This window comes from Microtus pennsylvanicus, chromosome 2, assembly GCF_037038515.1.
Source record: "Microtus pennsylvanicus isolate mMicPen1 chromosome 2, mMicPen1.hap1, whole genome shotgun sequence".
Lineage (NCBI taxonomy): Eukaryota > Metazoa > Chordata > Mammalia > Rodentia > Cricetidae > Microtus > Microtus pennsylvanicus.
This window is the reverse complement of record NC_134580.1, coordinates 29,798,443-29,810,966: the sequence shown is the minus strand read 5'-3', so window position 1 is coordinate 29,810,966 and position 12,524 is coordinate 29,798,443. Positions and strand designations below refer to the sequence as shown.

The 12,524-nt window shown below is 44.8% G+C and overlaps 1 pseudogene; it reads left to right on the top strand.

Moving 5' to 3' along the window:
• The first annotated feature begins 14 nt into the window (after positions 1-14).
• Positions 15-12,070, top strand: LOC142844125 (ribonucleoprotein PTB-binding 1 pseudogene; annotated as a pseudogene).
• The last annotated feature ends 454 nt before the right edge of the window (positions 12,071-12,524 follow it).

The window sequence follows — 12,524 nt, the reverse complement described above, 5'->3', positions numbered from 1 at the left end:
GAATGTTTATCACTATGAATTCCTACATTCCAAAGAGAAAAAGAGTCACAGATATTTCAGGCAACCTAACCAGCTACGTAGTGCTCAGGAAGGGAAGGAAGTACCTTCCAAAGCAGTGGACAGCAGAACATAACACAGGTCAGGTTGGCCGGATTCACCCAGAAACTGAGAGAAGAAAACAAAGGGTCGCAGAAGCTACGAGCCACTGATTGGGAAGGAGAATCATCCTCTTACTTGAGCTGAACACTCATTGAGAGACAAGATACTAATAAAATCATATGCATGAGAAGTTGAGGAGACAACAGACACCCTGAAAACAGAGAGTGTCTAGGTGGGGAGATGGCTCAGGAGGTCAGAAGGTTTACTATTCTGGCAGAGGACCTGTGTTTGGTTCTCAGGACCCAGGCCAAGCGGATCAAGTGACTCCAGTTTAGGAGATCCTACACTTCTGCCCTCTGAGGGCATCTAAACACATGCGTGGACGATCTCAAGGGCAAACACAGACACACACACACACACATATACACACACACACACATATGTATACACACAAACACACACTTGAGGTCACCTAAATGTACACTCACATGTACTATATATAATTTTAAAGAGTGATATAAGTCTCTTTGATTAATTTTCTTTCTATGACCTGGAAAGACATAAGACGGCAACAGATCCCCTAGGTGCGGCACTTCAAGAAGTTATGTTGTCATGGGATTGCTGTGAGGCAGACCTGGTCTTCTGCGAGAAGAGTCCATGTTCCTAACTACTGGGCTGTTTCTCCAGGCTAACCCATCTCCCAAAGAAATCTGTTTTTGAAAACCCTGAGAGTCCTTCTCATGGACTGGAAAATGTGGATGGAATTGAGAAACTTCTTGATATAAATTCAAGTAAGAAGACATGATGAAGAACAAGATTGAAATATTTATGAGGAAGGAAACTGCATAGGAAAGCCCAGGAGCAGGCAAACCTACTGATGAATCCTCCCAATCTCTTGAAAACAAATGTCAGTGTTCCTCAATACTCCATAAAATAGAAAGGTCCTTAGTAGTTCCAAACTCATTCATGCCCAAACCAGGAAAACACAATGAAGAATAATAGAGGCTATTTCCATGATGAACATAGATGTAAAGTCCTTAATAATACTACTTAATACTTTTCACCAAATTCACATAAGTCAGGCCATACTTCACGGTTAAAATATGCTCCCAAGGATCCTTGCAGGAATAGCTCTACGCATTTAGCCTGACAACACAACACTGAAACAGAATTAAGGGCAAGAGTGCCACAGTCATACAGAAGGACGGCCACAGAGAAGGATGAAACTGTGGTGCTCTCAAGAACATGGTTGTCACCAGAGAAGATCGCTCTACATGGGAAAAGCCAGTCCTTCAAATGTGTCACTTTTCTTCTCTCATATGTGGAACTTGGGAGCAGGAGGAGGTCCTCAACATAAGAGGAGGCTCCTAGGAATGTGGAGGAGGTCGTGTGAGAAGAAAGCATAGCAGCGTGGGTTAATCACATGATCAAGTGCTCAGAATGCATTAGAGATGTTCCTGCGATTGCCAGGACTAAATTGTTCCTATGATATGGTAAGCCATAACAAGGAAAGGCTTGAAATGAGAAAAGAGAAAGGAACCAAAGAACACATAACAAAAGTAAATGAAGAAGTAAAACTAAAGAAAGAGGTTGTGGGGAGATGAGTTAGTGTTTAACAGCACCTCCTGCTTTTTCAGAGACCCCTGGTTCGAGGCCCAACACACATGGTGCTCACAATCAATTGTTATTCGAGTTCTAGCTAATCTGTCTTCTTCTTGTGACCTCCACAGGTGCGAGGCTCTTGGTACACACAAAGAAAGAAAACAATATACTCATACACATAAAATAATAATATGAAAAGTTATGCCCCAAGATGCACAACTTAAATATAAAAACTACCGGGCTGCGGTGGCACATGCCCTTAATCCCAACACTCAGAAGGCAAAGCAGGTAATCTTTTAGCTTGAGGCCAGCCATATCTACAGACTGAGTTCCAGGAAGGCCATACACAGAGTTATTCTGTTACACAGAGAATTTCTGTCTTGAATTCTCCTCCCATACACTCACACAATAACCAGAGTAAAAAAAAAAACATGAAAAAGTAAGCTCATAAATCAAGCCAGAAAATGAATAAATACACAGACAACAAAAAAACAACAACAACAACAATCAAAGGCAACAAAGCTGGAGGGAAACTTACTATGTTGGAGTCCAGCAGCTCTTGAAAGTCCAGTAGTCTCTTTCACCAGCACAGAGCTCCAACCGCTTTCCACCTCACGAACCCGCTTGCACTGTAAGGAGAGGAGGCAACCTCAGCCAGTGATGTGATGGCACAGGCGCTGGCATTGTGAGGTCATAGCAAGAAAAGGACAAATGGTGGCTTTTCACAGCTCACGGGTTTTCTTCCCCTTCTGTCACCAAGTACAGAACGACTGAGTGAAAAAATAAGAACATGAAGGGACTTGAGAGGGGTGGGCAGGAAGCAATGAGATCAGGAGAATGTGGCTTTTCCCATCTCTCCTCTCGAAGAGGCCGCTTCTGCCTTGCTCCATTCTCCCTACTACTCCTCTTCCCTTTTCTGTTTCTGTCTCTCTCTGCCTCTCTGCTCCTCTCCTCTTTCCCCTTCCCTCCATATCCACTAAATAAATATCCAACCTCACTCTGCAAGGCGTACCTATCCATCTGTCTCAACAAACTGAAATGAAGGGAAGAAAAGAAAAGACAAACAAAGAAACTCAGGGAGTGGAGTGGGCAACAAGTTGACAAGAATTAGCCAAGGAAGAACAAACCAGCCAGCAATATAGGAAGAGAGGGATGCACAGGATTGTGTAGGGAGGCACTTAGCTATTCGGGGTCTTTTTAGTTTGGGATGAGTGAAAAGATGCTTTTCTTGCTGGGTCTCTGTCCAAATAGGAAAGTAGATTCGTTGCTTCTTGGCTTCTCTGAGCTAGCAGGTTAGCATCCCAACATCTGACTCCCAAGGTTTTTTTTTTTTGCATATGTTTTTCGAGACAGGGTTTTTCCGTAGCTTTTGGTTCCTGTCCTAGAACTAGCTGTTGTAGACCAGGCTGCCTGAAACTCACAGAGATCCACCTACCTCTGCCTCCCAAGTGCTGGGATTAAAGAGTGCGCCACCACCGCCCGGCTCTGACTCCCAAGACTTTATTGGTAAATAGAAGAAAAGGGCTTAGTTAAAACTTACATTTGGTGATTGTGGCCAAGCTGGTAACAGCGGGACCAGAAATCCCGCTAGGCCTCAGCCTATGTGGTGAGGTGTTGATTGTCAGGCCCTGGGGAGAAGATAGTAATTAAAATCAGGTAGATTCAGGTTAGGCCATTAAACTGACAGAAAAACATGAAAAGTCTCATAAAGGTGAGCACTTGGCTTTTTTTTTATTGGTTTGTCAGGACAGGTTCTCTGTTTAACAATCATGGCTGTCCCTGAACTAGCTCTGTAGACCAGGCTGGCCTCAAAGTCACAGAGGTTCAGCTGCCTCTGCCTACCGATTGCTGGGATTAAAGGCATGCACCGCTGTGGCCCGGCACATGGCAATTATTAAAGCTAGGAAAGTTGAGGCAGGAGGACCAGCAGTTCAGGTCATCTTTGGCTACACAGTGCTCTTGAGGCCAGCCTGTAGTACAGGAGACACTCTCTCACCAAACAAAAAAGCAAAAGCAAACAGAAGGGAAACGAATGCATTTGTCTTGTACATGATTGAGGATCCCAGTGCTTCAAAAGTAACCTTGGCTGTGAGACACAGGGCACGGACTGATAGAGATATGAATAATTTGCATTTTTGTGGATTTTAAGGTCAATTTTGTTATATGTATATGTATTTCTAATCTTGATTAAGGTATTGTGATTGTGTAGTTCATTTAAAAATGTAATGTATATATGTTGTTAATGGATAATCATCAATAATAGTCAAATTTGTAGTCATGTTAGTTAGATTTCCTAGATATATAGAGATACATTTCAATTAGATAGACATTCTTCATATCTTTCAAAGAGTGCAGAATATGGCATTTGATGTTTTAATAACTTAGGGCTTTTCATGACAATGAGACACATCTGCTCCTGGCAGCACCAATCTACTTCAAGAGGAAGATGGGCATCGAAGAGACTCCTCATGGAGTTTGATAGCCATTTCGGCAAGAAACTGCTCTTGCCTGGACTGTTGCATAAACTGGACTGGCCACAAAGAACCCGCAGAAAGAGGACTGCTGAACTTGCCTAAAGGTGATATGATCTTTCAGGGTTCCTGATTCATGAAAGAGTCTGTGAGACATTCTGCAGGACACAACAGATTGTGACTAAACTGCCTTTGAAATTTCCTGCTTCATGGAAATGGCTCTGAATACTATGGGCCTGTAGGCCGAAGATGGATGCCCCAATGGTACAGAGGAACTTTGGGTGACTGTCCAGGCAGCGAGATGTCTCTGTGATTTCTAGAGTTTTGTAAGTTGTTTACTTCTCATTTACTTAGGTAATATTATATCCTTCTGGAGTCTTTGATGGAGTTGAAGAATAGATAGATAGTTATAGTTTTCCTCAGTTATGATAAAGGATAAAATAGATATCGTAACTGTAATTCTTGCTTGATAACAGTTTTGTTATATGTAATCTTACTATGTTAAAGTGAAAGCCTTTCTTTTTTGTTTAAACAGAAAAAGCGGAAATGATGGGGGAGAGTCTTCTGTTTTGTGTTAATTTCATTGGTTAAATAAAGAGACTGCCTTGGCCCTTTAATAGAACAGGATATTACGTAGGCGGAGTAAACAGAACAGAATGCTGGGAGCTAGAAGCTGAGTCAAGTAGTCACCATGATTCTCCCACTCCAGACAGACGCAGGTTAAGATCTTTCCTGGTAAGGCACTTTTGGTGTTACACAGATTATTAGAAATGGGTTAGATCAATATGTAAGAGCTAGCCAATAAGAGGCTGGAACTAATGGGCCAGTCAGTGTTTAAAAGAATACAGTTTCTGTGTAATTATTTCAGGCACAGCTAGCCGGGAGGCAGGAAGCGGCCCGCCGCTCCTCATCACAAAGGACACAAGTGTGTCATGAGTGTGACATCAACACCTGAGGTGGGAGGGTGGCACTCAGCCTTTTTGTGTTCTTGAAGCTATGCTGCCTTCACCTTACCTAAGTAATCAACAGATTTACCCTTTAAATGGACCTCACAGGACACACGCAGAACCAGCTATGGGGCATAAGCCAAAGAAACTGGATGGAAGTTTACGAAAGTTCAAGCAGGACGTTCCTTCTCTGTCAATAGAACGTTCACACCCCTAGGGCATCGTATGTACAAACATTACACACTTAGTTACTGGCTAGCAGCTCTCTGTGAGGTCCAGGCCAGCCTGGTCTACAAACCAAGTTCCATAACAGCCAGAGCCACACTGAGAGGATCCCTGTCTGGAAAAATAAAGAAAAGATGAGATGAAAGAGTTTTCCTCTAGCCCAGGCTTGTGATAATCAAATAAAGGCAGTCCTTGTCAACAAAATGTCCCCCTGTTTTTTCCAAAAGGACAGGTATTTGGGGTGGGTCTCTGGAGTGCTGGGCAGAACATCCCAGCACTAGGTAGTTTTGTTCTAGACCGTGTTCCTTGAGGTCTCTGGCCAGCAGAACTGATCCTTTGCTTCCAAATGATTATTGCCCCCACTCCGTGACTGATAACACATGAGCTTTAGTACTGCAATCACCCTGCCCCCTGATAGAAAATGAAAACGTCCCACATAAGGCCAGTTTCAGGCACACAGAAGGATAGAAGATGGTGGAGGGACCTGGTGTGCTATGTCCCACCAAGGGAAGTTCCTCTCTTCCTCAAAGAACAGGTTCTTTCAGACTTTCACTTTTTCTGTTCTTGAATCCCCTGTTCCATCATTAGCATCACAAATGGGATCTAACTCTTACCTCTGGCCCTCTCCAGCCCTGACTTTGAACTGCCAGAAAGATTCTAAGATAACCAATTTGGAGGAGGTTTTCTGCTAGAGCACAGGCAGACATCCATCTGTGCCCTTCCTTAGGACACCATCCAGTGTGCCTGTCAGTCCTCTGGACAGGAGTCCACATGACTTGGCCTGGACTCGAAAGTACCTGACTGAGTTATTAAGTGAGAACACCAAGGGACTTGAAAAGGGTGGGCAGGAGGCAGTGAGATCAGGGAAATGTGGTCAAAGCTTTCCATGTGCGTGTAGATCAATGTCGCTGTGAGAATACTCATGTTGTAGAGTCAATGTAAACAGATGTTTTAAAATGGTGAACGAAGGAATGAGCCCAGAGAAAATATTAAAACTAAAGGTTAAAATAGAGTAAACATCTAATTGATGCAGATAATAAAAATTGCCCCAAATTATACCCCAGACCGAGGAAGAAAGAAAGGAAGATATGGTTATTTTCAATCCTGGAAACACAAACCTCTAAACCCCAAATCTGTGACCTTTGAAGGAAACTCACTGTGTTCAGATTCAACAGCTCATGAATATCCACCAAGTGGGACCAGCTCACTTCTATCTAAATCACTCTTTCAACTGAAAATCAGCCTCTCAACTGTAAGGAGAGGAGGCAGCCTCAGCCAGAGCAGTTAAGAAACAGGGTTCTGTCATTGTGAGGTCAGAGCAAGAAATGGACCAATGATGGCTTAGCTTAGATCACTGGTTTTCTTCACATTCTGTCCCTAAGTACAGGAAGGCTGCCCTGGTCAGTTGGCACGTAGGGGCCTGGGGAGGCTGGTTACACCCAGTTAGCATTCACTATATCTCCCTTTTTTTTGATCGTTTCTGTTCTTTCATTCTTTTGTTCTTTTGGGGACCTGACACCCAGCTCCCAATTAAATTATACACAGTAGCTTCTTCTTACTTACAATGCCTAGCCTTAGCTTGGCTTGTTCCTTTCCAGTTTTTCTTATCTTTGAATTATTTTGTCCACCTTTCCCTCTGGCTCTGGGCTTTTTAGTTTTTTGTTTTTTTTTAAAGCACTCTGTGTATCTTTCTTTGATTATTACTCAGTGTCTGGATAACTGGATAGCTTACCCTAGCATCCTGCTCTCCTTGTTCTCTTGCTCTTTCTCTGTTCCTTCCTCTACGATTTCTCCTTCCATTTATACTCTCTGTGTGACTGACCAACCTATCCTTTCTCCTGCCTTACGTTTGGCCACTAAAATCTTCATTAGCCCACCAGGTGTTTTAGACAGGCAAAGCATCACAGCTTCACAGAGTTAAACAAGTGCAACCTAAACAGAAGTCACACACCTTAAATTAATATTCTACAACACCGCCTGTCCTACCGTTTACTTCTGGGTTTATTTACCAGGTTTTCCCCAACTTTGAAACATGGCCACATGCTAGAGATCAGAGTTCAAACACAGGATCCTTCTTGGGTATTACACATCCAAACCCTAATAGAAACCACTTTAATAATCACAGTAGGTGGAATCGTGTGAATTATAACAGGCTCTGGATGTTGTCCTTCAACGGGTATGGACACTGTATACTTGTTTTCTCTTCCTGTGAAGAAACATCATGACCAAAAACAACTGGAGGAAGGAAGCTTTACTTCCCTTTCACTTTCCTATCAGAAGCTACCATGAGTGGAAGTCAGGGCAGGAAGTCAAGACCAGAACCTCGAGGCAGGAACCAAAGCAGGTACCATGGAGTAAAGCCACTTACTGACTTGCTCTCCTTTCCTCTCTAAGACAGCTTATTTTATAGATACACCCATGACCTCCAACCCAGGGACATCAGACACTGATTGAAATTCCCCATAGACTTACCTATTAGATAGTTAAGTTCCTTCTTCCTCAGATTACTCCAGCGTGTGTCAAGTTGACATTTCCACCTGGCACACACTGACACCCATCTATTAGTGGATGGGGAGCATGGTCCACTTCTCACAGACCCTAACATACTGTCATGACTTTTGGCTCATGGAACCCATCACATCCATCCTCAAAGCAATCAATTCCTTTTGTAGTAGACTCAGATTGATCAGAGTAACATGGTAGCCTCTGACTGACTGTGGGATGCTGTGGCAATGCTTTGTTTCCCAGGACACTCCAGGGCAAGTGACTAACTTCTACGGGGCTGAGAAGAATAGACTGTGTCACATTTTCTCCATAAACTCCTCATTCAATTTCCCACCAGACAGAAAACTAGGACCGCAGCAGGCAGTGGGTTGCTATGTTCAAAGTGATCAGAGGAAAAAAATCCATCAGTGGTCCCAGAATTCACACCCCTGAAAGGGGAGGCACATGTGGTTTCTTCAATGAAACCTGATGTTCTGGGCCAATATTTTAGGGAAAGTAGAGGGGGAAATCCTCCCAAAATAAACCAAATAACCACCAAAATAGTTGAGAATGCAAATGAAAAATTTAGAGCAGACCTCGGAGCTAGGGCAACTCCCAAGTAACTTTTCTGGGTGTTTTTAGACTCCTTTAGCTCTCATGGCTACTTTGATGATTTAAATTCTGTTTTGTGTCTCTGTCTATGTGGATTCTAAACCCTGGTACAGTTGGTGCTGTCTTAGTTCCAGGTCTTTATGATCTCATGCCTCAGAAATACCATCCATTGCCACCTGCATTAAGCCATCTGCTACTGCTAAGGCTCTCATTGTTGTCACCGTCTGACCTCCAGTCCCTCACTGCCACACCCCACCTTCTCCAAATGTCTCCACTGCCTGTTTGTCCTGCAGTCGAACCCAAGACCAAACCACAAGATCAGCTATCCACTCCCAGCTCTACTTTTTTCAATCATTTATCGTTTTTAGTGAGATATAATTTTCTCCCTTCCCCTCCCATCATCCCCCTCCCCTCTACCCTCTCCTATGACCCCCATGCTCACAGTTTACTCAGGAGTTGTCTTTTCCTACTTGCCATGTCCATTAGATCCCTGTGTGTCACTCTTAGGGTCCTTTTTGTTGTCCAGGTTCTCTGGTTTGTGAATGATTGGCTTGGTTTTCTTTGCTTTATGTCCACTCATGAGGGAGTGCTTATGATATTTGTCTTTCTGGGTCTGGGTTACCTCCTTCAATATGATGCTTTCTACATCCATCCATTTGCCTGCAAATTTCAAGATGTCATTATTTTTTTCTGCTGTGTAGTACTCCATTGTGTAAATGTCCCACATTTTCCTTATCCATTCATCAGTCAAGGGGCATTTAGGTTTTTTCCAGGTTCTGACTATGACAAATAATACTGTTATGAACATAGTTGAGCACATGCCCTTGTGGTATGATTGATCATCCTTTGAAGATATATATATCCAAAAGTGGTATTGCTTGGTCTTGAGGAAGGTTGTTTCCTAATTTTTGGAGAAATCGCCATACTGATGTCCAAAGTGGCTGTATCAGCTTTCATTCCTACCAGCAATGCAGGAGTGTACCATTTACCCCACCATATATCCTCTGCAGAAAATGCTGTCATTGGTGTTTTGATCTTGGCCATTCTGACAGGTGTAAGATATTAGCTCAGAGTTATTTTCATTTGCATTTCTCGGAAGGCTAAGGATGGTGAGCATTTCCTTAAGTGTCTTGCAGCCATTTTAGATTCATCTGTTGAGATTTCTCTGTTTAGGTCTGCATCACATTTTTTACTGGAATATTTGTTCATTTGATGACCAATTTCTTGAGTTCTCTGTATATTTTGGAGAACAGCCCTCTGTCTGATGTGGGGGGGGGGGGTTGGTGAAGATCGTTTCCAAATCTGTAGCTTGCCATTTTGTCTTGTTGACCATGCATGTTCTCTGCTTTACAGAAGCTTCTCAGTTTCAGGAGGTCCCGTTTATTAATGTTGCTCTCGATGTTTGTGCTACTGAGGTTCTATTTAGGAAGTGGTCTCCTGTGTCAATCTGTTCAAGTGTATTTCCCACTTTCTCTTCCATGAGGTTCAGTGTGGTTGGTGTCATGTTGAGATCTTTGATCCTTCTGGATTTGAGCTTTGTGCATGGCGATAGTATGGACCTATTTCATTCCTCGACATATTGATATTCAGTTATGCCAGCACCACTTGTTGAATATGCTTTCTTTTTTCCATTTTATATTTTTACTTCTTTGTCAAATATCAGGTGTTTGTAGGTGTGTGGATTGATATCCATTCTTTGATTCAGTTCCATTGGTCCTCCTGTGTGTTCTTATGCCAATACCAGGCGGTTTCAGTATTGTAGCTCTGTAGTAGAGTTTGAGTCAGGGATTGTGAGGCCTTCAGAAGTTCCTTTATTGTACAGGATTCTTTTGGTTATCGTGGACTTTTTGCTTTTCCATATGAGGTTGAGTGTTGTTCTTTTGAGGTCTGTGAAGAATTTTGCTGGGATTTTGATAGACATGGCTTTGAATCTGTAGATTGGTTTTGGTAAGATTGCCATTTTTACTACGTAAATTTAGCCTACCCAAGAGCATGGGACATCTTTCCATCTTCTAGTGTCTTCTTTAAATTCTTTCTTCAAAGATTTAAAGTTCTTGACTCACTGGCTGCTGCTCAACCTGGAGGCGGAGGCCAAAGAGGAAACTTTGTGGACCGCCTATCGATGAGCACCTGAACAGGAGCTGCTGTCCTTGGAACCAGAAGAGATCCGGAAGCACCTGAAACTTACTGAGTGCCAGTTCCGTAACCGCTGCCATGATACTGACCCGGGGTCTTCCGGGAGACTTGACCAACCAGGAAGTAGGCTATTGTGATCTTCTGAGCGACTATGAACTAAAGGACAGTTGGTGGACAAATACAAAGGGACAGCTTTCGTGACCCTGCTGGAAGGGGAGCAGGGTGAAGCTGCCATCAAGGCTTCCACCAGAGCCGGCTTCGAGAGCCGGAGCTGTCAGTTCAGCTGCAGCCTACAGATGCTCTGTTGTGTGTGGCCCAGCTGCCACCCAGCGTGACACAGGCAGTGTGAGGAGCTGATGTGGCCCTTTGGCAGCCTGGAGCGCTGCTTCGTAGTGTACAGAGAGCGCACAGGCCACTCTAAGGGCTATGGCTTTGCAGAGTACATGATGAACGGCTCGGCTGCCAGGGCAAGGCTGATTTACAGAGCAAACCACTGGGGCCCCCAAACACTGTATGTGTATTGCACAGATGCTGGGCCGCTGTCTCCTGCCTTGTTGCACTCCCGGTGCCTCTGTGTGGACCATCTGCCACCTGGCTTCAATGACGTGGATGCCCTGCACCAGGCACTGTCCGCGGTCGATATACCCACCTTCTTTCACCTGCCATGTGGCCAGGGTGGGCAGCTGAGGGGCTTTGCAGTACTGGAGTATGAGACAGCAGAGATGGCAGAGGCTGCAGAACCAGAGGGCAGGTAGCCTGGCCCTGGGTGGCAGTCACCTTCGTGTGTCCTTCTGTGCTCCAGGTCCTCCTGGCCGCAGCATGCTGACAGCACTCATTGCTGCCCAGGCCACAGCTCCCAATCGAGGCAAGGGACTCCCGCCTGAGCCAAACGTCCTGCAGCTGTTGGACAATCTGGGCCCATCTACCTCCCTCCAACTGCTGCTCAATCCTCTGCTGCATGAAGTGCCAGTGGCCAGCAGGGCCTTTTGGGTGTGCCCACTCCATGCTACGGCTCAGCGGACCTACCCTGTCCACTGCCCTGCTCCAGTTAGCCCTGCAGACACAGAGTCTGAAGAAACCTGAGATCCTGGGAGACTCTCCTCTGGGTACCTCCAGGCAGGTGCCCAACCTGTCAATTCCCTCCTTGGGAGGTGTCTTCAGATGGTGATGCTGGCTCTGGGACTGAAACCTGCTGAGGGAAGCCACAATCCCTTACTACCACCACTGCTGGGCCCTTCTGGGGAGACCGGGAGCCCATGAGTCTGCATTCCCCAGCATTCCAGCTCACTCCACACCCAACCCTTGTGGGGCTCTGAGGCCCCAGTCTTTGTTAGAGGCCTCCTGAAGGACAATGTGCCCCTGCCAACCACCCCTGGGTTGTCACTGTTGGAGGAGCCCCCAAAGGACTACCGCATCTCCTTGAACCCGTACCTGAATCTACATAGCCTGCTTTCATCCAGCAACCTGGAAGGCAAGGAGACCTGTGGCTGGTGAGCATTGTTTAATTTCCATGTGTTTGTGGGCTCTGGAATTAGCATTGCTGTTGAATTCTAATTTTAAGCCATGGAGATCTGATAAGATGCATGGGGTGTTTCAAATTTTTTGTATCTGTTGAGGTTTGCTTTGTTACCCAGTATGTGCTCAATTTTTGAGAAGGTTCCATGAGGTGCTGAGAAGAAGGTATTTTCTTTTCTGTTTGGATGCAATGTTCTATGGATGTCTGTTGAGTCCATTTGAGTTATCACATCTGCTAGAGCCACTGTCAGCTCTAGATCTGCTCTGGAAGGTGACCTTTGACTCTTGTCAGTGCTTTGACCCTGCTTATCTCTCAGGGGTGATGTGAACAGCCTTCTGGGATGGATGGCTGGGACCAAGCCTGCTTTGGTCTCAAAGTAGAGTGGCCTCACAGCAAAACCTGCCTTCAGTCAGGACCAGAAGGGGTTAATCT